Source organism: Aegilops tauschii, chromosome 3 (genome assembly GCF_002575655.3).
Source record: "Aegilops tauschii subsp. strangulata cultivar AL8/78 chromosome 3, Aet v6.0, whole genome shotgun sequence".
Lineage (NCBI taxonomy): Eukaryota > Viridiplantae > Streptophyta > Magnoliopsida > Poales > Poaceae > Aegilops > Aegilops tauschii.
This window is the reverse complement of record NC_053037.3, coordinates 529,881,694-529,908,738: the sequence shown is the minus strand read 5'-3', so window position 1 is coordinate 529,908,738 and position 27,045 is coordinate 529,881,694. Positions and strand designations below refer to the sequence as shown.

Below are 27,045 nucleotides of genomic sequence, written 5' to 3'. Positions count from 1 at the left end.
AACCTAAATCGGTGATGACTAAACAAATCTAAGTAGGAAGTGAAGGCTATGAATCAAAGTAAGTTGAGATTCGGGCGATTCATACCTTAGGATGCAAGTCCGGAAGCGATGGGATCAGCGGGGGCTTTCTCCTATAGCGCCGCCGCCGACACTGCCGCCGCAGATGTCACACCTTATTCTTCTTCCTGCCGCCGACCACGTCTTTTATAGTGAAGGGGACCAGGAGGAGGACGAGAACGACGCCGACGACGGTGAATTGGTTCCTCTCGCCGGGCTCGTCGGACGGAAGGAAGAGGACGAGAAGGAGGACTTGACCGAGGTACTAGATCTAGACGTGGTTCTGGTCATGGACGTGATCGGTTAAAAAAAATATTTTATCCTGGACCATTATGCCCTTCTCTGATTAAACTAATTAGGTTTATTCATTTTTAATCCCCCACCAGATCGGACGGCTAATAAAAATCGGAGGGGTAAGTACTCGAAAGTACTCCTAGTACTGGCCCAATCACCGTAAAGGAGCTCCTACATTTAATGGTATTCTCAGAATCCTCTCTGCATCTATAGGGAAAAAGGATTGCCTAATTAACTGCTCATCCCATTCTCCCGAGTTTGGATCAATTATATCCTCTACTTTATTCAGGAGCATATGACCCCTTGGTGTGAGGATCTTACCATCTGGACTTCCTGCAACCCATTTATCATCCCAAATGCCGATGCTTGATCCATTGCCCACTCTCCAAATGTGGCCTCTAATAAAGGTATGAAGCCCCGCAACAATACTCTGCCATGTGAAAGAGGATCCTTTCTTGTTGCCAGCTTTTAGTAGGTTGCCATCTGGATAGTATTTAGCTCTCAACACACGTGCACATAACGATTCAGGGTTACTTAATAATCTCCAGCTTTGCTTTGCCAACATAGCCAAATTGAAAGCATGTAAGTCCCTGAATCCCATACCTCCATTTTTCTTCGGGATGCACATGCGCCACCATGCCCACCAGTTCATTTTCTTATGATCATCATCATCTCCCCACCAAAAGCTTGACATGGCATCCGTAATTTCTTTGCAAATTTTCTTGGGGATATTAAATACTCACATAGCAAAAACTGGCAATGATTGGATTACTGCTTTCAACAATATCTCTTTCCCACCAAGTGATAACCACTTTTCCTTCCATCCCTTAAAGCGAGCAATTACTCTTTCTACTAGATATTGGAAGCTATCACTTCTGTCAGCCCCTACCATTCCAGGCAAGCCCAAGTACTTATCAGATAATGCCTCTGTCATAATATTCAGCTCCATACAAATCTTTGCTTTTGTCTCTACATTCACACAAGGGCTAAAGAAAATGCTGCATTTAGCGTCACTAACCAGTTGTCATGAACTAGCACAATAAAGATCAAGTACTTGTCTCAATGAGGTTGCATTATCACTGTCTGCTTTCATAAGGACCAGGGAATCATCAGCGAAAAGTAAATGAGATACTGATGGCGCATTTCTGCAAACCCTTACACCATCAATGCCATGAACCTCCTCTCTATGAGCCAAAAGACTTGAGAACCCTTCTCCACACAACAGGAACAAGTATGGTGATAGTGGATCTCCCTGGCGAAGCCCCCTCAAAGGGTCAAAACCCACCGCTTCCTGGTTATTAAACCTCACCTTATATTTCACTGAGCGAACATAAGACATGATGAGGTTAACAAAATCATCATTAAAACCAAGCTTCAGCATCATCCTCTCCAAGAAAACCCATTCCACACCATCGTATGCCTTGTGCATATCCAATTTGACCGCACAGTAGCCATTGCTTCCTTTCTTACAATTCTTGATTTTGTGAATGCACTCATATGCAACTAGGATGTTGTCCGTAATTACGATACCCTTTCTAGCAACACCCGCGACGTGCGCGATGAAACTTGTCGCTTCCGACCAGACGCCTCCTGACCACGTGCGCGGACGAGCGATTTAGATCGAACGGCGCTCGCGGGTGTGTGCTCGCGACCTTGAAAAAGTGCAGTTACACTTATTAGATTAAGGTTAAGTCCATACATGTTTCATATTTAAATTTTAGCCGCATATTTTTTTTCTTTGATGTTTCACTAGATCTGGAAGTACTATCGATTTGTGCTGGAGCTGAGAATTTTTATGCTGTTTTCTGAATGTACACTAAGCATGGGTCATTATATTTTCCTTCTGCCAACCTGAAACATAATTGGAAGAGATCCAACAACCAAGTTGCCTCGAAGCAACGTTGATTAGAGATGATTAGAGATGACATAATCTCGAAGAAATGATGATCCTAACACACAACACATGAATGTATGGCAACAATCTATTGGTGCACAACACACCGAGTTCCGGATAGATCGCCCGCAATCCCGTAGTGCGCCGGAGCAAATTGAAGCCATTGCCGCTACGATGGCCCAAAACGAACTAGGGACTAGCTGCTGAGTAAAGTAGGTGATAACTCGCACCTTGCCGCGGGAATTTGTAGCAATGTATAGAAGGGGTATAGTGGAGTGAAAATAGTAAATATTAATAAAAATGTGTCTATTTTGAACTTTTGATGGTATGATATGAAAAGTCAAAAAATCAGTACACTATAGAGACTAGTAGAATGCTGGTGTGTTGCCACGGGCACTTCAAAAACCTTACTGGTTCATCATGATCATGTTCTACTAAAGTTTGTTTTAGATTTATTGATATATGATATTCCTCATTGAATTAATGTCACTAAATTCCTCAATCCCTCAAACCATGGGTAAGTGCAAAAGTAAATGAATCTGAGTTAAGTGAAATAAGGAAGGATCAAATGAATCACGCGCATGCCGTTCATTAGTTCTTCTCCACCTGAAAATGGAACCCAATACGGTGTTGCTGCAACATTGCATTGCTCCATAGAGCCGATCAGCCTCCTTGCTAGCGATGATGAACCCCATTTGTTCAGCTAGCAGTTTCAAAAAACATCTCTCCGCCAGCTCCGTCATGAATGCTTTTCCACCATGTTTCACTTCATTTTACGTTACTCCTTGTGTAACATAAGTACTACTATTCAAGCATGCATATCAGTAAAATATAGGAATGGATCTCTAGTATAGCATTATCTACACAGCACAATTTGTTTTGCCGAGCAACCTATATGCTTGCCTTCTCGAAAACAATTAACTAATCTGCCACATGTTGATCGAACCCTTTGGTCTATACACAAATTATAGTAATTCTTCTCTCAAATGGAGAATTGCACAGATAAAGTGGTATATAATTCAGTTGGTTGCAACACAATGAACGATCCCTTTGTTTTCTTCAATGTACAAGAGGAACATTATGGTGCAAAACAAAAGCATGACTGAAACATGTTGGTGCTTCTACTAACTTTGATATGGCTCCAGTCCACTGAGCTTATATTGTAGGGGAGAGAGAATTTCCAAGACAATTGTTTCTGCACCTGCAGCACATGTTTTGAGGGAATTTGATAATTATTTTAACTAACATACATAGATAGCAGATAGTTGTTCAGCTAGAAAACCCACGATGAAAGGAATAAGCCTACTCTTCAGAAAAAAATAAGAAGTTCATGTCAACTTTGGCATTCTTTTATTAGTATGATATGTCCCATTGCTAGTTGCACGATCTTGCACATCTTGTATGAATTAGCGTTCATTTTTGTTAGTGCACGGATGCATAGGAGACTTGCCGGAACCAAAGACATCAAATCATTGTAAATTGTACCCCTGGTTACATTCAGGAGATAACCTGATCTGGTGCGCTTAGAACTGTAGCTATCTCGCTAGTGGCAGAGGTAGAGGGTGGAGCCCACCCTGAGATTTGGAAACATCTTTTATATACCATAGGAGAAAGGCTAAAAAATGAAAGAAAAAATGTATATATACAGTAGCACTGCTTGCACACCCTGGTCCAGTGGGCTAGGTCTGCCACTTTATCTCGCAAATGGTTGGATGCATCATGTCCGACGGCTAGGCTACAAACAATCTCTTCACCAAGTCTAAAACACCAAAGAAGTAAGTTGATATGTTATGTTCGACAGCTAGGCTACAAACAACGTTCTGCAACGATGGGCGATTAGTATGTAATTAGATGTTGGTGGGTACCCACATAAACCGAACCAAATAACTAAGTTCATATATATGTCAAAGTTCATTGCTTAAAAATTATCAGAATTAAACCATCAGCTCAAGATACTGGTTTGAACACAAAAATAATGTATGTTTGGCTACAACAAGCAATGGATTTTGTGATTTGAGGTCAAAGAAAGAGAATTACCTCGTGGAAGGGGTTGAACTTGTGAACTGCAGTTTCATGACATTGCATTAACATTAAAGTTGAATGTTCAATGTAATGATACATCAGTTAACACACTCTAGAATTTAAAGAAGCAACATGACCCAGTAACTTGAAACTGATAAGAAGGTACGTCTCTGAGATTAACTCCAAATTAGTACCTTACTTTTTGACAGAAAAATTGAAAAGAGGCATGCCTGACACATGAACCTTCAAAAATTCACCCAGATTCTTATCGTGCTTTCTCATCTGGCAACAAAAATCAAGCATAAGCATATGCCATAGTAAAAGTAAAATGAGCTTGTCCATTGTGATTATATTATATAGCCTCCTTCCCTCAAAACATCAACCAATATACTCTCCTACATATCTTCTCAAAGGCATTTGTCAGCTAGATTCTTTGCTCATGCATTGGGTTGAAACTTAAATTATGCAAGAAGAGCAGAGTAAACAAAAATCAAAATCTTCTATGAGATTTTTTTTACTACATAACTGTCTTTACTAACGCTTCCAATTCTAGACCACAAGAACTTCTTCCTACAATGTTGAAGTAGTCGTTGAACCCCGCGATATGAGAATAAAAACTTAAAATAAAGGACAATTAAAATGCATAGTAATTGCTGCGGGGGGCATACATATTCTAATAGTTACACTAATCATATCTAACACACATCTTTAGGATTTCATACACTTCGATGACTTTTTAAATTCTTCCCAAGTAATATTGGAAAATCTCCTAAAGTACTATCGAGCACTATCGAAAAAAGGCTTTGGACATAGGGCATGTGATTGGCCATTGTCCCTTCTTTCAGTTGCTCCATCTTACTTGATTAACGAAGAAATAGCCTGACATTTAACAAGTGAATTACGTAACCACACGAGCCTATTTATATTGCTTAGTCAACATAAAAGATGAAACACTGTGATATTTTTTACGATTTCAACAAGTTTTCATGCTTAATTTTCTCTAAAATGCATGTATAACATAGTTTCAACATATAGAACCAGTTATGAGTTATGACACACATACATATTACCACTTTCTTCTTCGTTGAGCTGTTGGTGTAGGTTCTCAGAAGGCCCAAAAGTGTTGTACCGCTCTCTCTATATGCCTCATCTCTTCGGCTCTCCCATTTTTGGAATTTAGCCAATAAATTCTCCAGATAATTTCTCCCAGTAAATCCCAGCATATACATAAGTTCTTCAAAATAGGTTGGCGGAAGGTCTATTTGTAAGTTTGCCCTGTGGCTTTGGGAATGCAGTCTTTTTTTAAGATGACCTGAGTTGGAGTGTAGATAATCTCAGTCGGTACATCATGAATTAGTAGATTTTCAACTGGAATGTCATCCACTCATACACAAAAGTAAAAGCTAACACTCATGCAAGGATGACTATCTAAGGAATATATGAACAGATATAGTGCTGCTCTAAAATCTTCCTGGAACTGAGATACTGTGCATTAACTCTAATGCATAAATTTATTACCATCTTCAAAATAAACTCTTGTATAAGAAGATATCCAGAGAACTACATCAAATTTTGGATGAAAATATCTGAACCAAACAGAGCTCCTATATGTTCTCAGCTCATAGTTTTCATTAATTAAAATGTGCCGTTGGCCTAATGTAGGTCTGACCGGAAGTGTGATCACAGGTTTCAGTTAGATCATGAACTGTTCCCGTCATTCAACAGCTAACACGAGAGTTTGGCGAAAGTATGGTTGGCATATATGAAACACTAAGTACAGATCCATAAGCAGAGGAAGGCTGTGTGTTAACTGTGGTGAATAAACCGTATGCTTTTTTACCAGACATATATGCAAGGGTTGATAAAAAGAAGTCCATTAATATTGATGTTAGCAACATCTATTTTGCCAAGCTAATGCTCTCAAACTTCCTAAAGATTGAAATCATACAAATATCCCTTCAAGTCAAAGAAACTGTTATATAACTTTACTTGTGGAGAGCTCACCAAATATTCTTCCATACATGCTTCCGAAAGGTTTAATATGTAATCTGCATTAGATTAAATAATTTTGTATGTTGAGTTTCCAAATCCTCTCCTAAATGAAGGCCTGGATAGATGCAATGTTGAAAAGGAATAGCTTATGACTTTGAGACTAAGGATGTGCTTTAGTATTTGATCGAACCTCTCTAAACCATGTGCTATACTCATACTACAGCCAAAAAATCATCTTCACACGTGATAAATTATGACATCGGTTGGTGCTAAAACGACATCAAAAGCTGCTGCAACACACTGGGTTAAGAGGACAGAATTAGAATATCTTCACCAAAATAAACTGTATAGCAATATTGATAGAAAATTTCATAACTCAAGCCCATTCTCTCTAGCAGCATCAGCTAGAGCTTTGATGCAGCCACAGTAGAGGAAACCCCTGTTAGAGTTGTGTCGAATATTATTGTACAAGTTAGGTTACAGTTGGACTTGATTTTGGACTGTGTGTAGACAGGGTAGGAGTTGTGTTCTAATAGGACACTTGTATCCTAGGCCTCTTAGAGCAACTCTAGCAGACCCTGCAAAAATTCGACCTGAAAAACGCGTTTGCGGTTTCACGAAGATCGTGTTTGCGGGTCGAAAACATGCGCGGCCGAACAGAACCCGTATCTAAACCTGCATAATTTGAAAAAACACTTTTGCGGGAGAAATTGCACAAACATAATTCATCACATACTACATAGTTCATCACATGATCAACAAACTACAAGCATAGTTATACTACATACTACGTTAAACTAGTACTAGAGGGGTCGGATCTGACGGCGGCGAGGTCGCGGCAAATGGACGACGCCGTGGAGGAGCCGGACACTCAATCCTCCTCGTCGGAGCTGCACAGGTCGACGTAATTCGCCGCCTGCTCTGAGCGGATGCGGCGCCACTCCTCAGCCTTCTCGTTGGCGGCGACGTTGTCGACGACCGCCTGCCGCCACTCGAGGGCTTCAAGGTCCTCGGCGTGGCGCCGGCGCTCCTCCTCCTCGCGCACGCTCCGCTCGGCGATGGCGGCAGCAACGGCGTCGAAGTCCGCGATGTAGTCCTCATGCCCGACGACTCCGCGGCGGCCGAGCGGAGCGGGCTCCTCGGGCTCCTCCTTCACCAGGACGAAGGCGAACGGCGCCGGCTCCTCCTGCTCCTCGTCGTCATCCGACCACTCCCTCTTCACGGGGAGAAAGCCCGCGCCGGAGGACGAGGAGGATCCGGCGTAGGAAGACCTCGCGGAGGAGAAGGACGCGCGCCGGCGGTCATACTCCTCCGTCTCGCGGTGGTTGAAGCTCGCCGGCGGCGACATCCCGTGGTTGGTCCACTTCCGGGCGCCGCGCTTCCTCGCGCCGTCCGACCGGACGCGCCGCTCGCGCTCCGGGTCCCTCTCACGGTCGGATCTGCTGCCGGAGCCGCGTCCGGAGCTCCACATTCGGCCCCACATGGCGGCTGGAGGCAGGGCGGGTGGTCGCCGGCGGCGAAAAATGTGGAGAGGGGAAAGGGGAATCGGATGGCTCGCGGCGGCGGGGGGATAGGGTTTGGACCCGCAAAAGGGTCGCGGAACCGCAGTTACAGTGCTCGGGGCGGTTTGCGGGCTGCGGCAAAAAAATTTGCGGGCCAGGCGAGTATACGGGCTCTGTTCTGGCCGGAAAATTGGGCCGAGCCCGCATACTCACCGGAATTTTTGCGGGCCGGGCGTTTTGCGGGGTCTGCTAGAGTTGCTCTTATATATATATCGGGGGTAGACACACAATGTGACCTATACCAACATAATAGCACGGGCACGCGGGGAGCCGGCGGCGTGTGCCGGCGCCAGGGCGGCCGGGGTGCGGTATTGTGACGGTGTCATGGGGAGGAGCGCCCGTAGTTATGCCCCGGGGATGTAGCCATATTGGTGAACCTCGTTAACAAATCTCGGCGTCGTGCCTCATGTGATTGCTTGGTCCTTCATAGATTGACGGTGATCTCGGATTTATTCTAACAAGTGGTATCATGAGCAATGTTACGAGGATGTCGTGGTTCTGTTGATCTAGAGGAAGGAGCGAAAGAATTTGTTGAAGTCGAGTTGTCGCGTTCGACGATGGAAAATTCGATGTCGTCACGAAGATATTTTGCTCGAGATAGCAGTCGGAAGAAGCAAGCAGCAGCAGTCGTACGGTAGGATCGGATCGTGGTGTCAAGCGAGCAATCGGAGCGAAGCAGCAGCGGCGCGTGCACGTGCAGCGGACGACCTAGCGTACAGCGGCGGTGGATCGTGGTGTTTTCGATCGAATCTAAGACGAGCCAGGCCAGACGCGAGCGCTCGAGAGGCCGGCGTAGCGTGGCAGGCCGCGCGGAAGCTAGGCGGGGCACTGGCCCAGGTAGAAGTTGGGCTGGCCAGCTTAAGGCGCGCAGGAGCCGTGCAGCAGTATGGTTGCGCGAGGCTGGGTTGATTTGGTGCGTACGAGGTCATGGCTGCTACAGGAGGTTGCAGAGGTGTGAAGGCATGACGTTTGTTTGATGGAAAAAAAGGGCATGTGCGTAGAGGCAAGAAGCAGATCAATCTAGCGAACAAGAATCACAAGGCGGCTGATACATTTGGGTTAAGGCAATCTATCAAGAAGCATCGATGGTTGTGCAAAAGGTACAGCACCACGTGAGACCAAAGGAGATTCTAGTTTTCTTGGTTGGATTAGTACAGTACAGGTGCTTGAATACGTTGCAGAAGCAAGCCATTTTACATGGAAGCCGATGATCATGTGATGTAAGATTTTCGCGAAAGATGATTTGGGAGCCTGGAGCGCGTCGTGCGAGATCATGCATACACAGGGCGTCAAGCAAGGCACGGAGTGCGGGCGGACACGACGCAAGGTGGAGCATGGTTGCAGTTAGGTTATTTCGGCTGGGTCGGACTGGACTGTCTGACGGATCGACGGGGATGTCGGTCAAAGCAGAAGATGGTGGTGATTTCAGCGACGACGACATAGGAGCGTGATGCTGATGGTGACCAACTTCTGGGGCGTGGAAACACGTGGTGCAGGCCTGAGGGCTTGTGCAGCTTCGACAAGACTATGGCGCGGGGTTGATTCAAGATGGTGCACACATGAGAGAGCTTGACGTCGACAGGGCGCGGGATTATCATGGCCAGCTACATGGAATCATGTTGAAGGTGGAGCTGGAGTCTGATGGAAGATTTCACTCTGTGCTGATGGAGGGGCTACAACGTAAATGCATGAAGAGTCGAAGCCTATTTCAGCGGGATAGCGAGAGATACGTGGATCGGACTAGGTACCAGTGGTCTGATGGAGACGTGATACTCGGCATCGGTCGGTGATGATCGATGGTTCTCTGCAGTAGGGGTTGAGGCAGTGTGGGTTAGCTACCCGGGAGACTCGACCAGGACAGCAGAGGCTCGACGCGGTGATAGCGGCGAGGCGTGCGGTAAGCACGGGACACAACGACAAGCCAAGGCACTGATGGTCAGACATGTGGTCAGTCAAATTGTGCAAGGGGTGCTGAAGCAGTGTTGACAAGTACCGGATTCAAGTTGGTGACTGGGTCTATTGGTGCCGGAAGATGGACAAGAGTTGACCATGGAGAATCTGAGAAAGTGGCGGAGAGTCTAAAATTGTCAAAAGCTGAGAGAGTACACGGCCGTGTATTCTGTGATGTTCAGTGCACATGACAAAGTGCGGATGACAAGTACAGAAGGAGGCGGAGTGCTATAGTTGTGGGACATGACAGAGACTATTTGGAAAAAGGATGAGACAACTGCGAATTTGACTCGGGGTGACACAGGGCGACGGTGAAATTCCTTCAAGTTTTAGACAAGCAGTCAAGAAAGAGCGGTGGCGTTGAGTTCAGGTAACTCTTATATGTGGCGTCCAATATTTGATTCTGTTCATTTTCACGCAGACAGTGGTCGGTGTGTGATGGCGTTGAACGGATTCTTCGAAAGTTGGGAGCACAAAGTAGAAAAATGAGGAAATTAGTTTTGCTCGAGTGTTGACCGTGAAGAAGACGAGAAGGGACTACAGTTGCAGTTGGAGTCACATGGAGTCTGGGAGTAGCAGCGGTGCTCATGGCGTATCTCAAGTCCAATGTACAAGGAGGTTCGACGCGTGGATGAATTCAAGGTGGTGAAGAATATTCTCCAAGATGGAGTTTGTTAGAGTTGTGTCGAATATTATTGTACAAGTTAGGTTACAGTTGGACTTAGTTTTGGACTGTGTGTAGACAGGGTAGGAGTTGTGTTCTAATAGGACACTTGTATCCTAGGCCTCTTATATATATCGGGGGTAGACACACGATGTAACCTATGCCAACATAATAGCACGGGCATGCGGGGGAGCCGGTGGCGTGTGCCGACGCCAGGGCGGCCGGGGTACGGTATTGTGACGGTGTCATGAAGAGGAGCGTCCGTAGTCATGCCCCGGAGATGTAGCCATATTGATGAATCTCGTTAACAAATCTCGGTGTCATGCCTCATGTGATTGCTTGGTCCTGGGTAGATTGACGGTGATCTCGGATTTATTCTAACAACCCCCTCGGGTCAGACGACTTTGGTGATTCCTTCTCCAAGCAAGAGTTGGCAATTACTTCAGAACAACTACGAGATTTAACTCTCTCATCAGAAACTAAGCGTTGTCTTTCATCAGCAAGAAACAATTACAGATGCTAGCCTTTTGTTGATTTAATCTGAATTAAAATAGACCAGTCAAAAAAAAGTTCTGAAAGCACCATGCGCCTCCATTATTGAGATTTAATGTTTATTAGTACAGCCCAGAAGCATGTGCTATCATTGTGAAGCTAGATGTATAAATCAGCAAAAGCACCCGTACAAGTTATAATCATCTTCTATTTTCTGAAAACAGAGCAGAGACCTATACAAGTTATAATCATCTTCTATATACTTTTTGATGTTGTATGTATAGAAGAAAGTAAGGACACTACTAATTTATTTAACCATCTAATAAGAAATTCTAGTATAATCATAAACAAACAAATATAAGTCAAAAATTGAGAAAACAAAAAGATACACTCACACATAACAATTCTCGAAGAAGAAGCGACGCACACAAAAGAAAAATTCAAAACAGAGATCATACCTCCTTCATCAGCCACCCACCTTTTCTCTCTCGCGCGCACACACACACGCACACACACCATTGAGGCACTCAACATCGTCACCAGCACGGCAGTGTAGTGCAGACGCCAAACCCAAAGCCCCTGCCCAGTGTCGTTGGCGACTCATTACCAAGCGGTGCATGCACACCTCACCATCAAGGGCATCGTCCAAAAGCTGCTATAGTTGGCGTCCCACCCAAAGAAGCGGATGCACGCCTCCCCGCCAAGCACCCTCCATACCCTACCTCCTTTGATTACAATTTGCAATTCAATGTGCAAATTAGTGGAATGCTTGAATGCACATGCTGAGTGAATTATAATAGTTTGACATAACTGAACTGCAACAGAGAATGGTTTTAGGCTGACAGTTAAGCTGGCTGATTGTTCCTAAATCTTGAACTGAAGTTTTTTCTGACATCTAAAAAGAAGTTGATGCTCCTAAAAGAAACTTCAACTTTTCTTTTGAATAACTTCAACTTGTTACAACAGAAACCGTAATAACAATTTAGCTTATTGCATGGTCAAGTCACTACTGCTTTTATGTTCATTAATTTTTTTGTTCAAATAGTTTAAGAGTGCTACTGTTCAGTAGAGAGAAAAATCAGCTCTTTCCCATAAGATTGATTACCCATAAAAATGCCAACAATCCTTTCTCTCCTAAGATTGATTACCCATAAAAAAATTTAGCACATACTGTACGTAACTGTTGGCTCTCAAAACCTGAAGCCGATAAATCAAATTCCTCATGTACGAACATGCTGCTCTCAATAACCGACCTAAGTTATGTGTACTCTCTCAAGACCGAGTCGGATTGATTGAAGTCGGGAGAGTACATGTTTATGGGAAAGTTTGCTCAAGTACCTGGCTAAGCTGGTCATCATCGCCACCTACGTCACTTGTCGACGGTGATCCTACATCCATATGCCTACATTGTTGGAATTATGTGTCCTGCAACTATATTCAAAATACTAGGAATTACTAATATTCGGAATACCTCATTATGGAATTATACATGTATTTATGCATGGAATTACTTTACATGATTATCATGGAATTATCACTTGTTGGAACATACTTAAGTTATATGCTTAAGGAAGCTGGTCGATTATCAGTGGAATACAATATGCTATATATATTGGAAAGACTACCCGGGTACAGTGATAATCGGAAGGAGCTAGATCATATAGTTAGATTACAGTCCTAATGTTGATCTACATAACTAGAGGAATTTACACTCTATTATGGCGCGTTGCTCACAAGCGCGTGCTCCGAAGACACAACGGGTAGAATCCGTTAATAGACAAATTTGATCGTGGTTGGTAATTTGGTCTGGAGTCTATCCCGAAAAACTAGATGAAAGACTAGGAATCTTATCTGTATAAGAGATGGGCTCTTTGGAAAGACAGTATAAGAAGGTCCCTACCCCCTAGCCTCAGATATGCAAATTGTGAGCGGCACCACGGATAAGCGCAGAGGAATTAGGGGGTAGACCAAAAACCCTATACTTCTAACATACATCACCTATACGCCCCTGCTTATACTCTAACACCATGGCGTTTCTGGTGTTGCTGGGCTCGCCGTGCTCTAATCCGCCACGATGTTCGTCCTGCCTGCGATGTGATTGATGCTAAACTGCTAATCAAATCGAGGAACAAAATATTAATTGGTCGTCAAAATTGCTCTGAAGGTGGCCATTGCTCTGAAGAAAAGAATTTTTAGCAAGTCAATTGGTCGTCAAAATAAAAACCAAGAGGTTGAAGGTGGTTGTGCATTGTGGAACAAAATATTGGACTGCTAGACTGAAGAACGTTAGGTGAGAATCCCCAAATCATCAAACCATAGTCAGCTGAGAAGAAGAGGGAGATGCAAAAGAGATCGAGATGCTTACCCTGGAAATGAAAACAACCCGCTGCAGGCCGGGCTTAATCGGAGAAGGAGACGTCAATACGTCATGCTTCGCCGGATCAAGAGATAATATCGGTGCGGGAGGACACCATGGCACCGCCCGTGCTCCCTGATGTCAAGGCCTCCCCCCTCTAAGCAGCTGGACATGGATTTTTAGAACAGCTGCACCCGGCCCTGGTATCCTGGCTGTCCAATATTGCTTTAAGATCTGTGCAACACAACTAATTTTTCATATAAAAATTTCTCTTTTTTGTTTCTCTCACATAAAACATATTTTGAAGTTCAAACCTTTGCAGCGTAGCAAAGTTTTCTATCTAGAATCTAGGATAAATCTTTCAGATTTTTTTGTCAAATATAAATATACAAAAAATGATTTTTTTAAGAATTCTGAAATCATTTTTGGTATATTTATGTTTGACAAAAAATTCTGAAAGATTTATCCTAGATTCTAGATGGAAAGCTTTGCCACGCTGCAAAGGTTTAAACTTCAAGACATCTTTTATGTGAGAGAAACAAAAAAGAGAAATGTGTTTGCACGAATCGCGATGCGCAGAATGGATGGCTAGATAGAGAGGGCCGGGGTGCAGCTGTTCTATTTTATATTTTCGCCTCTCAGCATCCGTGCAGCAACCTTTGGTAGGACGTGTGGCGGCGATGGGCGGGCGTGGATCCAGAATCCCCGTGGTGGTGGAAGTAAGGACGGAGACCGGCAAGGACAGGCGGGCGAGGCGACAGGCGGTCAGGACGGGGAGCGACGCAAGGAGGAGACATCAAGTCGAGGGGACGCTAGACCAGAGGCGGTCGGTGGGAGGAGAGGCTGATGGCGGGCAGGAACATAATCTCTTGCGCAGCCATGTGAGAGAATGAGATTTAGGTCGTTCCAAAGGAAGGAAAGGGCGGAAGTGGATTGACGAAGCCATTGATTTGGTAGAGGAGATTACGGGAGGAGAGGTGGAGGGTTTCCTTTTTAGCTTGACGATGGAGAAGTGGAACGACGAAGGGAACTTAACCAACGAAGGAAGGAACAAACATCACGACCGCAGACTCGTTCTTTAGGAGTAGAGAGAGATTATGGAAGGAGTGTGTTAGATCGGTATATGGTTGATTGAGATGGAAATAGCAAAAAGATTTGATTGCGATGCGATTTCATTGTTGTTTATGGAAGATTTTTGTGATGCGATATGTTTTGGATGGAAGGTTCCCTTCGATATGATTTGATTGGTGTCTTATATGGAAGGGTGCGATCGCTGGAAGGATGGAAGGGTTGGTTTGGTTTTTTTTTTTTTTGCATGGGACGTGTGGGTCTGGTGATGAATAAAAAACGGTGTTGGTTTTCGGAGGGAGGGGGAAATAGGTGGGAGGGAGATCGCTTGGTGGGGCATATATCGATCGTTTGGTGGAAAATGAACAAAACCAACGAACAACCTACGGACTGAGCCATTAAGAGTAGAGATTAGAATGCATCACTTTTCTATAGGAAATTTAAATGTACGTGTTGCTATAGCATTTAAAGAAGGAACATGTAATTTGATGAGAATTTCTCTAAAAACATGCCCAGGTGTTGAGCGGAAAAGAATTCTATGAGACCAGGTCTCACGGGTTAGCAGGTGAGACCCATCCTGATGGATGACACATGGCATTCACAAATCACAAAGCATCTACCCCACCCCCACCTGAAATCAAGGGGGGGAAGACTAGATGCTTTATGATTTATGAATGCCACGTGTCATCCATCAGGACGGGTCTCACCTGCTAACCGTGAGACCTAGTCTCATATAATTTTTTTTTCGTGTTGAGCATGATCTTCAACGCATGTACATTAGGCTGCTAGGATTGTGCTTTATTGTTTCCTAGTATAGAGATATCTATCGATCCTTTCCCTGTATAGTGGATATGCTCATGTACTCTTTATATGCTACGACATACGATCAATGCAAATATTGTGAAACTACATGGTATCAGATACCGAAACCTTCCTGGCCTAAGCTTCCGCCGCCGCCCCCTTGCCGTAGCCGCACAGCCACCGCCGCCTCTCTCTCCCACTGACCGCCGCAGCTCTCCTGCCGCCGTCCCCTACCGCTCCCACCGACCGCTGCAGACCCCCTGTCGTCGTCATCCCCACATCTTTTCCCTCACCACCAAACCCTAACCTACCTCCCAGCCATGGCCTCCAACTCCACCCTCTCCGGCAGCTCGAACCCCTTTGTCGGCCCCGAGCCCGCCTCCGCCGAAGACCTTTGCAACCCCAACATCCTCGAATGAGCCCATATGTGTTTCATATTTGGATTTTAGCCGTGTACTGATTATTTGATGTTTCACTGGATCTGTAAGTACTATTGATTTTGTGCTGGAGCTGAGAACTATTATGTGGCTTTTTCTAAATGTACATTAAGCATGTTTCATTATATTTTCCTTCAGGCAACCTGAAACATAACTGGAAGAGATCCAACAACCAAGTTGGCCCGAAGCAGCAGCGCTGGTTAGAGATGCCATACTCTCAAAAAAAAATGATCCTAACACACAACACATGAATGTATGGTAACAATCGTGCACAACACACCGAACCCCAAATCGATCGGCCCCAATCCCATAGCGTGCAGGAGCAAAAGAGGGGGAAGCAGCCGATAGCCGAGAAAGCCAGAGTGGAAGGCTGGAATTTGGGAGATCGGAGGAGGATGGAGCAACATGAAACAAGGGCTTTCGATCGCCGGTTTCATATCGCAGACACGCCGGAATGCATCGGTAATCTAGAGGCTGAAAATTGTAGAATGCATAGAGATGATGTCAACTGTAACCAGGCACTCCATAAGGGCCATGCAATAGATAAGTGGGTGCTCATCAGTAGCCTAAATTTGAGAAGCTGAGCGATTGACTGCAACTGCAGTAACAAATGAGCAGTTATCCTGCAACAGCACATAACACATGCAGTAACAACTGGGTTTAGTTTGCCTCCGTTACAAATTTATGATAAAGTACAGCAGAAAACACATGGTCTGGTATTTTTTCAGATGTAACCAGCAACTTAATTATTATTTTTGTCACAGCTAGGGCCATTCTTTTTACCACAATATTATATGTACAGAACCACCTACTCCATCTTCTAATGTCGATAAACCTGGAGCTTCAGTTTCATCCAAATGAAGCTAACAATTACAAGTAGGTAAACGCCACACAATAGTGGAAGTTCAGTCACCGGAGTATCCATCTTGCTAGATTCCATGCAGTAAAAACTTTACTTGCAAAGGATAAGTTATACTCACTGCACACGTATATATAAAGAAAAGAAATAACAGGGCAATGCACGGGCGTGGCGCGCCTCTGTCCTGCTAGTGAATTATTATTATTACAGCCAGCAGCACATCAGCGAAACTGAAAACGCATCAGAACACAAACTAGAGCAACATCCACGGCTCTGACTTCTGGTGTCCCCGGGGCCAGCAAGGACGCTGTTCTGCATTTCTTCAGTTTAAGCTGAGCTGGGGAGTCGCCGGAGCTTTACCATTGCACTTTTTTTGGGCACAATGGTCGCCAACATTTTAGCGAAGGTGGTTATATCATTTCTCATCTTCCAGGTCGACCAAAGGAAAGCAGATGTAATCATACTTCATCAGCATTTTTCTTATTACAGATCCAAATTCTAGCAACAGATTCATAACTAGTGAAAATCAGGTCCAGAGACCATGCCAGCCAAATCTTGCCAAATGAGCTTGGTAACATCACAATAAAATAACATATGGTAGCGGGTAACTCATATACTGAAGAATGATGATCCAAAAAAAGATGCAGAAGAATGCAAAAACTGGAAGCAAAACAGGGACAGAGTGATCCTGATGTAGCTGTAGAAGACTGGTGGGGTCAAACTATCAGATCAAATGAAAAACCTAAGCACGTGTATGTTACTGCAGGATTAACCAAGTGGTAACACATAACTCTGCCAGACTCTGGTACTGAAGAAAGGAACACATTTTATGCAGAATGTTTAATCTTCTGTACAAGAAATGCATATAATTCAAATCAACCTCAGCATGGCTAACACTTCAGATAAACCTCAGTATGGCAGATGAAGCGTTCCTCAAGAAGTGCTTCTTCTTATGAGAAAGAATATCGGACTTGAACTTTTCTTCTTCTTGCATAAATAAGCATGCATAGTATTACAATAACATTGGTCATTCCTTGCAGTCAGTGTTCAGGTCATTTGTGGTTAGCAAGCCTTGAAGTTTGCCAAATTTGTAAGCCAAATCACCAAAAGGACAGTGGAATTACAACCGCTTTGGAGCAGAAAACTCAACCATCCTTAAATTATAGACTTTTAGGAAGATTATGTGATGCCATACAGACAGGAAGGTAAAGTTGGAATTTCCATGATAAATTTGTCAAACTATAGACAGAAATCATAGCAGTCAGCTACTTCGAGCTACCTACAGGCTACAGGTACAATGCTCATGTAAGATTTACTAGATACTTCACTTTAACTGTGAAGAAGCTATGAATGGGAAGTTCAACATGGAACTCCTGCGTGTTTATCTGATCTATTCACTGTATTACACACTGACACTATGTTGGTCATGGGAAATGATATCATATCATCATAAAGAGTGGAAATACGTGTACAAAAATGAAAGGTACCTTAGCAATTTACAGCAGATGGTGAGATGGCAATTGCTGAGTGGCATACTGGCATGGATAAAACTCATAAACAGGTAACATGTAGATTTTGCTAAATATAAATATTCAGCATCGAGAAGAGGAAGAGCACTAGATAATCAATCTCTCAGAATAAAACGGGACATAGATAGAAAGGCGAAGTCAAATTTCCAGTTCAAGAAATAGACACATGAGGCAGGTAGATTGCAATACAATTCTCCAGTTCAAGAAAATAGAGAAATGAGGTAGACTAGTTCGCACACATCTTTCAAACACACACGAATGACTTGGCACTTTTGGTATCGAAACAAGCATAGATTTCATGCAACCACATAACAGCAAGAGCTTCTTGATCACAAGTTGATATGCATCAACAGAGAAGCCTGCGGTCAAACTTGATATTGCAGCTGTTGAGGATACTGACAGTTTAAGCCGTTCAGAAGCACCATACCACTCAAAAGCTATTAGATCAGATGAAAGGCGAAGTGCTCACAACATCGGCAAAGAAGGTATGTGAAACTAAAGTTTGTTTGAGCCAAAGTCGAGTATCACCGAGATCTTTGCAATGGAAACTGGCAACCAACTTGCCATCCATATCAACTTGAAGCAGCTGCTCACCAAATTTGACCAGCACCAGCACATCACCACTGCAAGAAGTGAACACCACATTCGAATACTCGGCAAACTTTCCAAACTGCACCCTGAACTCCGCAACCGGCAATTCAACCCGGTATTTCAAGGCCCAGACCTCGCTTTCGTAGTCCTGCGCCATCCAGATATCAACGGTTGACGTTGCATCATTAAAGCTGGACACGCCGAGCATCCCATCCATCTCAAACAGGGTAGCGAACCAAGGAACAGCGGGGGCGCGCATCTCACGGAGCGACTCGGTCGCGGTGTCGAATACCATTACCACGTTGGTTCCGCTCTCATTCTGCTGTATGTTCCAATGCAGGCTACCGCGGAACAGGAAGCATGGGGGTATATCAGGTCCTCCACATCTGTGCCCTCTATGTGCCTCAGCAATGGCTGAACAGAGCCTAATGCGAAGATGTAGCAGCCATCTGGCGAGTCTGGTTGAGGAGTGCGCCGGACTGGTGTTCATGATGTAATTTGGCTAATAGTTTGTATGATCGGCCAAATTAATTTAAATGAATGTGGTCGGATTATTCGTTCATACATATATCTGCCCTTGTTGTTTAATTCAAAATGCAGGCGTAGTCATAGTCTAGTGCAGATGACACATCTGGAGATCAGGTGCACTGAAGCTATTTACCCAGGACAAATATATGAGATTTTGCAAGGATTAGCAGCCACTAAGAACAAGTTCTGGACAGATTATCATACACTAAGCTAAACTGCCGCAGCTTAGGACAAGTCCTAACAAGCTTCGGCTACCAAGCTGAAGAATTTTGGCAGGAGCTATGGAGTCACGTACAAGAAGGTGCAACAATACATGATGGACTATCAATCATTATTATATGATGTGATTAGCGACCTTGCCGGAATATTTTATTAATTTCCTTGTGGACCAAAACGTATCTGTACATGAGTATAGTTGGGACTTGGAACTATTACTTGTTGATACAATTTAGCAAGCAGATATGATAGGTACAACTTTGTACTTGTAACCGAATCAAGGGATTTGTCCTGTTCGGTTTGGAATTGATGTTTTGGTTGTACACGTCAAGTCCTTCGTGCCCTTTATATAAGGTCCTGGCCGATTGAAGGAAGAAAGAGCAATCGATCTATCAATACAAACTCTATTTTCACGTACGTCTATTTTTTGTCGTTACTTTTTGCCAAACCCTAGCAGCACTAGGGTTTGGTGATCTTTGCCGTTTTGCGCTGAAAAGTGGCAGGTTCTCCTCCACGAAAAGCGAGGAAATCTTTGTTGCTTTGCTCGTAAAGCAATCGTTCGTCGTCACGAAAGCACGACAAATATCCTGATGTTGTGCGGTGATTTCGCGTGCCAACACAATTGGCGACTCCGCTGGGACGGAAAGAAGAAGCACACGATGAGTACCGAGTCCAAGAATGGGAGCGACATCGACCCGGAGAACGTCATCGCCGTCACACTCGACGATCTGTCGGAAGATGATCAGCGCGAGCTTGAACAAGAGCTTAAGAAAGAGATGGCTGAGTGACTAAAATTGAAGTTGACTGGATACCGCAAGACAAGGATCAGCGTCGTCAAGAAGGTACATGTGCCGAACCCTTTAGATTCGATCAACGCCAAGGTAAAAAAGTCAACCGAATAAAATTTCTCATCTAATTGATGTGTGCGTAGCTATCAAGTACGATTCTGATGTGAAAACTATGACACACACGATTACTCAATCAGTAGCTAATAAAATTGAAGAATTTAAGGAGCAGCTTCATAAAGATCTTGAAAATAATTTACCTAGTCATGTTCGGTCATTAGTGTTGCAAATCAATGATGGATATTCTGAGGAAAAGCTGATGCCGCTGCAAAATACAGGATTCATTAACTTTCCTAGTAATATTCATACACATGGTGCATCGGTTAATAACGTTGTGCATCCCAATGTTCCTTTAAATAGCGATCAAGGTGGCCGGAACTATGTGAGTAGTTCGGTTAATAATTTTATGCCTAGCGTAGCTGCTCCTACTGTCTCAACTTTGGTTCCACAAAATCACAACAGCATTAACCGAAGTGCTAGTTCTAATTCTACTTTGCAGCAACTTTTTTATCCAACTGTAGAATATAGTACAGCACCGTTGTTGACTGTCGGTACCGGGATTCCGTGCGGGCCGGTACCCGGTTCATATTTTAATGGGTCTCCGTTGCAAGCATCACAAGCTCAAATTTCTTTGCCGGAGTTTCCATCATGTGCTAGCGTTCCATCTGCTCCACAAACTAGTTCTCTACAGCCGAATGATAGTTTTAAGGATAAGCTTACTAGTATACTAAGAGAATTCGGTTTAGAACCTAAGGGTAAAGCACGTGCATATAAAAAACCATACCCTGATTACTTCAATTCGACGGCTTATCCTCGCGATTTTAGAATTCCTTACTTTGTTAGGTTTACAGGGGAAGATGGTAGATCCACTTTCGAGCATATCGGACAATTTTTAGCCCAATGTTGTGATATCGGCACATCGGATGTTTATAGGATTAAATTATTTCCGTTGTCTTTGTCCGGTATTGCCTTTACTTGGTTTACATCGCTTGCTCCTAATTCTATTTCAACATGGGCACAATTGGAGCAAAAATTTCATGAGTACTTTTATAGCGGTGAAACAGAACTTCGGCTTTCAGATTTAACTATGGTTAGGCAGAAATATAATGAGCATGTTCATGATTATATTAGGAGGTTTAGGGATGTCAAAAACCGATGTTTCAGCTTGACCATAGCCGAAAAGGATTTAGCTGATCTTGCCTTTTCGGGTCTTCTTGCTCATATTAAGGATAAACTAGAAGGGCAAGAATTTTTAGATGTTAATCAAGTTTTGCATAAGGCTTTGGCGCAAGAAAACCGGACTAAGGAGATTAAACAATATAGTCGATTTGAAGATAATATTGATAATGAGAAGGATGATCATGTAGGTAATGCCTTCGATTATGATAGTAATTCGGCTAGTGAAGTTGATGTTAATATATGTGTAGCCGAATGGATTCCAGCGTCAAAGTAAAAACCCTTTGCATGTTCTGTTTTGAAACCCACACCTGCTAGAAGAGATGAAACTAAATACACTTTTGATGTTACTAAGTGTGATAGAATTTTTGATATGCTGCAAAATAAATTAATTAGAGTGAGAGAGGGTCATGTAATTCCACCTACAGAAGAGTTGGGTAGGAGAGCTTATTGCAAGTGGCACAATTCTTTCTCCCATGCTACTAATGATTGTAGCATGTTTCATCAACAGGTGCAATCGGCCATTAATGAAGGACGATTGACGTTTACAGAAAGTTCTAAGATGAAGCTCGATAGTGACACTTTTCCTATCAATGTGGTCGAGCTTGAGAGTAAGAAAATGCTTATTCGGTCGGATCAGACCGAATCCGCAAGAAAGAGAAATGTTGTTGATGATAATGCTTCTCCAAGGATGATCAAACAAAAATATACAGAATTAGGAGTTTGGAAAGTCAATGGAAGAAGGAAACAAACTCCAAAACCAAAGCCATCAGTTAGCATGTTGTTGGAAAAGTACACCTCACGCAAGACCAGCAATGTGTTTAACCGGCTTAGAGATAATAAACGTCTTAAATCTCCTTCTGGACCTGGCGGTCATGAGCAATGGCAAAGAAATTTATATGACCAGCAGCCCTATATTGCAATGGAGCCGACGTATTGGGGTTGTGCACCTCCTATGTACCCGCAGTTTCCTCCATGGGGTTTTAATCCTTGGGCGCCAAGGCCAGTGTATTATTCTCGACCAGAGTGGATTCCAGCAGGGACAATGTATAGGAAATCATTGCATGAAAAAGGGGTTCAGTTTAATCAGGAAGTGAGACCACGTGATGGCAATGTAATCCGTGGTAATGATGACATGGTGGTCTTGGGAACTTCAAACTCGCCTAGGAGGCACAATACAAATGGCATAATTCATAGAGGTGGTAAGAAGTTTGTGTGGGTGCCGGTGAGGCATGCTGAATCTAAGTCTATACAAAGTTCAAATGATTTAGATGCTTCTAATGTTATGAAACTTGGTGACCACCAATCGGCTGCAAGTGTAGAGAACAGTCCAGAAACAAAAGACATTGATGCATCTAAGTTAGAGGCTAAGGTGCACACACGTTCAGAGAAGAAAGTTGTACGTGCTAGTACTAATGAGTCGGCTGATGCATGTGCCGATATATTCACTGGAGGCAGTGGGCAATATGGAACTACGAGTACATATGATCAAAGGATGATTTCTTCGGGCAACAACAAAATATTTGCTCCCAGAACAACAGTACTACAGTATAGGCCGAGAGACTCGGGGGGCAGCAGAATTATTTCAGCTGCACTAGGGACTAAACCAGGAACTCGGTGGTGTCCCATGGGACTCACACACACTAAGAAACGGCGTGTCCAGCGACTACGAGCATTTAGAATGAAAGAAGAGATAGCCGAGAAGAATTGCTTGTTCGATCGACAAAAACCAATGGTGCCGAAGATGACATGGATGGAGAAGCGTGTTGTGGAGAAGTTGCCAAAATCTCCCAATGGAAAATATTCAAAAAATTACTATCCTAGCATGTCAAAGGAGGCTTGAGATAATGTGGCCGGTATATTATTCTAAATATCGCCCTAAGAAAATTTGGCTGACATATTATTTGAATATATCTCCAAAGAGAAATTGGCAGATGTGCTATTTGGACATCACCCTTAAACAAATTATATGGCCGGTGAAGTTATCGAAGCCTTCCTATGGAAATGTGATAGTGTTTTTGGTAAATACAATTATACCAAAAACAGGGGGCATGTGTTCATGGTGTAATTTGGCTAATAGTTTGTATGATCGGCCAAATTAATTTAAATGAATGTGGTCGGATTATTCGTTCATACATATATCTACCCTTGCTGTTTAATTCAAAATGCAGGCGTGGTCATAGTCTAGTGCAGATGACACATCTGGAGATCAGGTGCGCTGAAGCTATTTACCCATGACAAATATATGAGATTTTGCAAGGATTAGCAGCCACTAAGAACAAGTTCTGGACAGATTATCATACACTAAGCTAAACTGCCGCAGCTTAGGACAAGTCCTAACAAGCTTCGGCTACCAAGCTGAAGAATTTTGGCAGGAGCTATGGAGTCACGTACAAGAAGGTGCAACAATACATGATGGACTATCAATCATTATTATATGGTGTAATTAGCGACCTTGCCGAAATATTTTATTAATTTTCTTATGAAACAAAACGTATATGTACATCAGTATAGTTGAGACTTGGAACTATTACTTGTTGATACAATTTAGCACGCAGATATGGTAGGTACAACTTTGTACTTGTAACCGAATCAAGGTATTTGTCCTGTTCGGTTTGGAATTGATGTTTTGGTTGTACACGTCGGTTTAGAATTGATGTTTTGGTTGTACATGTCAAGTCCTTTGTGCCCTTTATATAAGGGTCCTGGCCGATTGAAGGAAGGGAGAGCAATCGATCTATTAATACAAACTCTATTTTCACGTACGTCTATTTTCTGTCGTTACTTCTTGCCGAGCCCTAGCAGCCCTAGGGTTTGGTGATCTTTGCCGTTTTGCGCTGAAAAGCGGCCGGTTCTCCTCCACGAAAGCGAGGAAATCTTTGTTGCTTTGCTCGTAAAGCAATCGTTCGTCGTCACGAAAGCACGACAAATATACTGGTGTTGTGCGGCGATTTCGCGTGCCAACAACTGATAGGTGCCCCATACCCGGCAGGCGTCCTGGTTGAGACCTCTGGTCTTAGATGTTTAGGTTTGGCTGCGATGTCTGTTTGGTATTAGGCCCAGACTATCAGCGCCCCTTCATCAATTGGATAGGAGTAGCGACAGTTGTTGCTTAGACGGTGGCTTTAGTCTTACTGTTATATGACGTTGTAAGGTCTTGTGAGAATAATTAATAAAGTGGCCGTATGCATCGCTCAGATGCAGAGGCTGATGGTCCTCCTCTTTTAAAAAAAAAATCTGGCGAGTCAGGTGGAAATTCTCCAGGGTCCAAAGTTTGATCCCAGTACAGCAATAGACGGTACTCGCCGGTTGGGCTATGCGGGTACGAGAACGTATCCTATGAAACGCCCAGACTGGTGCACCAGATGCACCAGTAGATTCTGAGCCACTCGATCGAGAATTAATGGACCAGATGCATTAGAAGATGGGTGGTTCGTACATTTTACATCTTGCACCTCGTATAGTTAATCATTTGCGCGAATCCTATCGTCTCCTTCCGTTGCCTGTCTCCTGTACCTCTCTCTGTTCTCCTCTGTACCAGGCCCTCCAGCTGCGAGCTAGGGTTCGGGGAGCCTGCTCCGTTGCCTCTCTCGCCCCCTCTCCTGGACCTTCTCCACCTTCTATCTTGTATCTAGTTCCGACGTCTTTAAAGCACCAGCGCCCCTCCTCTCCTCTGAGTCGCTCCCAGCGAAGACGCCATTGCCGCCGGCGAGCGCGTACATGTAGCGCCGCTGTGTTGTAGCTCCGGGGGACGACGACGGAACTACCCAAAGGAGCCGGCTATCTTCTGCGCCTCGAGAATCTAGGGTATGTTCTCTTATCACATTATCCATTAATCATGGTCATATTGGGTTCTTCCCAAATTTTGCGATTTTCCCCCCAATTCATTCCAGACTAGTGTCATTGCGAACTTGAATAAGTGGTATGAGCACCAGATTTATGTATGAGATACACGGCTGCAGATATTATTGTGGAAATAGTCTATGCAAACTTGAATAAGCAGTGTTCTGAACCTTAATTTGTATTTGTAGTAAAGAATAACCAGTGGCATTTGGGAATATGAATAGTATGAGCACGGAATTGATGTGGCAGATGTAGATATAATGGTGAATTTTTAGAGGTAATCACAACAATTAGTGCAAATAGTTGAGAGGATGTGCTCTGTGTGTTCTGTTCCTTCATTTGCATACAATTTTCATATACCTTTGCTAGTGTGTACATGAACGACTCGGCATATATGTGAAAAAATTGATTTCCTAGAAGCCTACTAGTAATGGCAAGAGTAGGTTAATTACTGGTTGTTCCTGCGGGGTTATTGTACATGAACTAGTGTACTATATGAACTTCTTCCACATTGCTGATATTAAATGGAAAGGGCATCCGGAATGTTCAGTTGAACTTTCTATGGCAATGCTAGTGCAGTAAAATGAACAAATTTGAAAAATGATGATGTCCTTTCTACGATTTTGCTAATGCGGTTTTCTTATTCTTTACAGGGCAAATATCATCCAAAAGGTCCCAGATAAGTAGGGGCGGTGGTTTCACTGATTTGATGGTCGGATAATTATTTAAGTCATTCAGTTGTCTACATTCTTGCTGGAAATGGTGGTGATATTTGTAGGAGATGAGGTTTTCGACTTGTGTTCTTTCCAGGAGATCACATTTGAAAGTGTGTCACTGAAGCATGCATATGTTCTATGCATGTAACTCTGGATGCACTTACTGTTAGCTTCAGGAAGTTGCTAGCACTGAACCATGTCTCATTCGTCGTGTTTAACCGGGATGAAAAGATTGTATGACCTGACAAGGAAGTTTCTGGAACTGATGTATTTCCGTTCATTTGCAATGGAAAGGGGTTAAAGCCCGGTTCAAAAAAAATGACCTGACAAGGAATTGCTAAGCCTAGCTTAATGTAGATTTCAACATTTGGTTTGTCTTTCTGTGTTACTTGTAGCCAACCTGCTATATGTCATGCTCATGTGCCTACTTGCTGAATTAGTGCGACCTTATTACTATGTGTACTGAGCACTGTTAATTTATTTTCCTTTGTGTCTTGTTGCTCTATACTTTAGCATCATCATCTGAAAATTTTCAAGTTAAGTGAGAACATGCTCATCAGAAATTTTTGCTCTGTACTTTAGCAAGTTCATCTGAAATTCTTGCACTGTACTGTAGCAACTGAGAGAAGACTCAAACAAGATTTATTTCTGACTTCATATGTAGAGTTTGTCAGCTGTATAAATACAACTGATATCCAACCTGAGAGATTGTTGAATGATGTTCCAGTTTACGTTCTTCTCCAGTTGGAACAACTCACTAGGCGGTTTAAGTCGAGACTGTTTATCTTTGCATAAATTTAGTTCTCTTTTTCGGTGCAACTTGATGCTCCCTTCTACTGTTTGTGTCGCGGGAGGTTTATTGAATTCTGTCCACTTATACGTTGATGCAGCTTGACAATTGTTCGGTAGTTTAATCAGACCGGGGACTAATTGACTGGCTATTTAGGTGAACGTACAGACTGATCAAGGGTTTTACAAATTTGTATTTGCTTGTTGTTTTTATTTGTGCAAGGGATGCTTTTGCTTATTGTGAGGTAACAAAGCTGCATCCTTGGCTAAACCACAAAACAAAAATCATATATTTTTTGATATTGTTCCAAACCTGCTTATTTGTATGACAATATCAAGGGATGCTTTTGTTTGACAGTGTTGA

The 27,045-nt window shown here is 43.3% G+C and overlaps 1 long non-coding RNA gene across 1 annotated transcript; it reads left to right on the top strand.

Annotated features, from left to right (window-relative positions):
• The first annotated feature begins 23,101 nt into the window (after nucleotides 1–23,101).
• Nucleotides 23,102–26,348, top strand: LOC120976918 (uncharacterized). The gene is made up of 2 exons (XR_005773586.3): nucleotides 23,102–25,140; nucleotides 25,830–26,348. It is a non-coding gene; the product is annotated as an uncharacterized lncRNA (long non-coding RNA).
• Nucleotides 26,349–27,045: the final 697 nt, after the last annotated feature.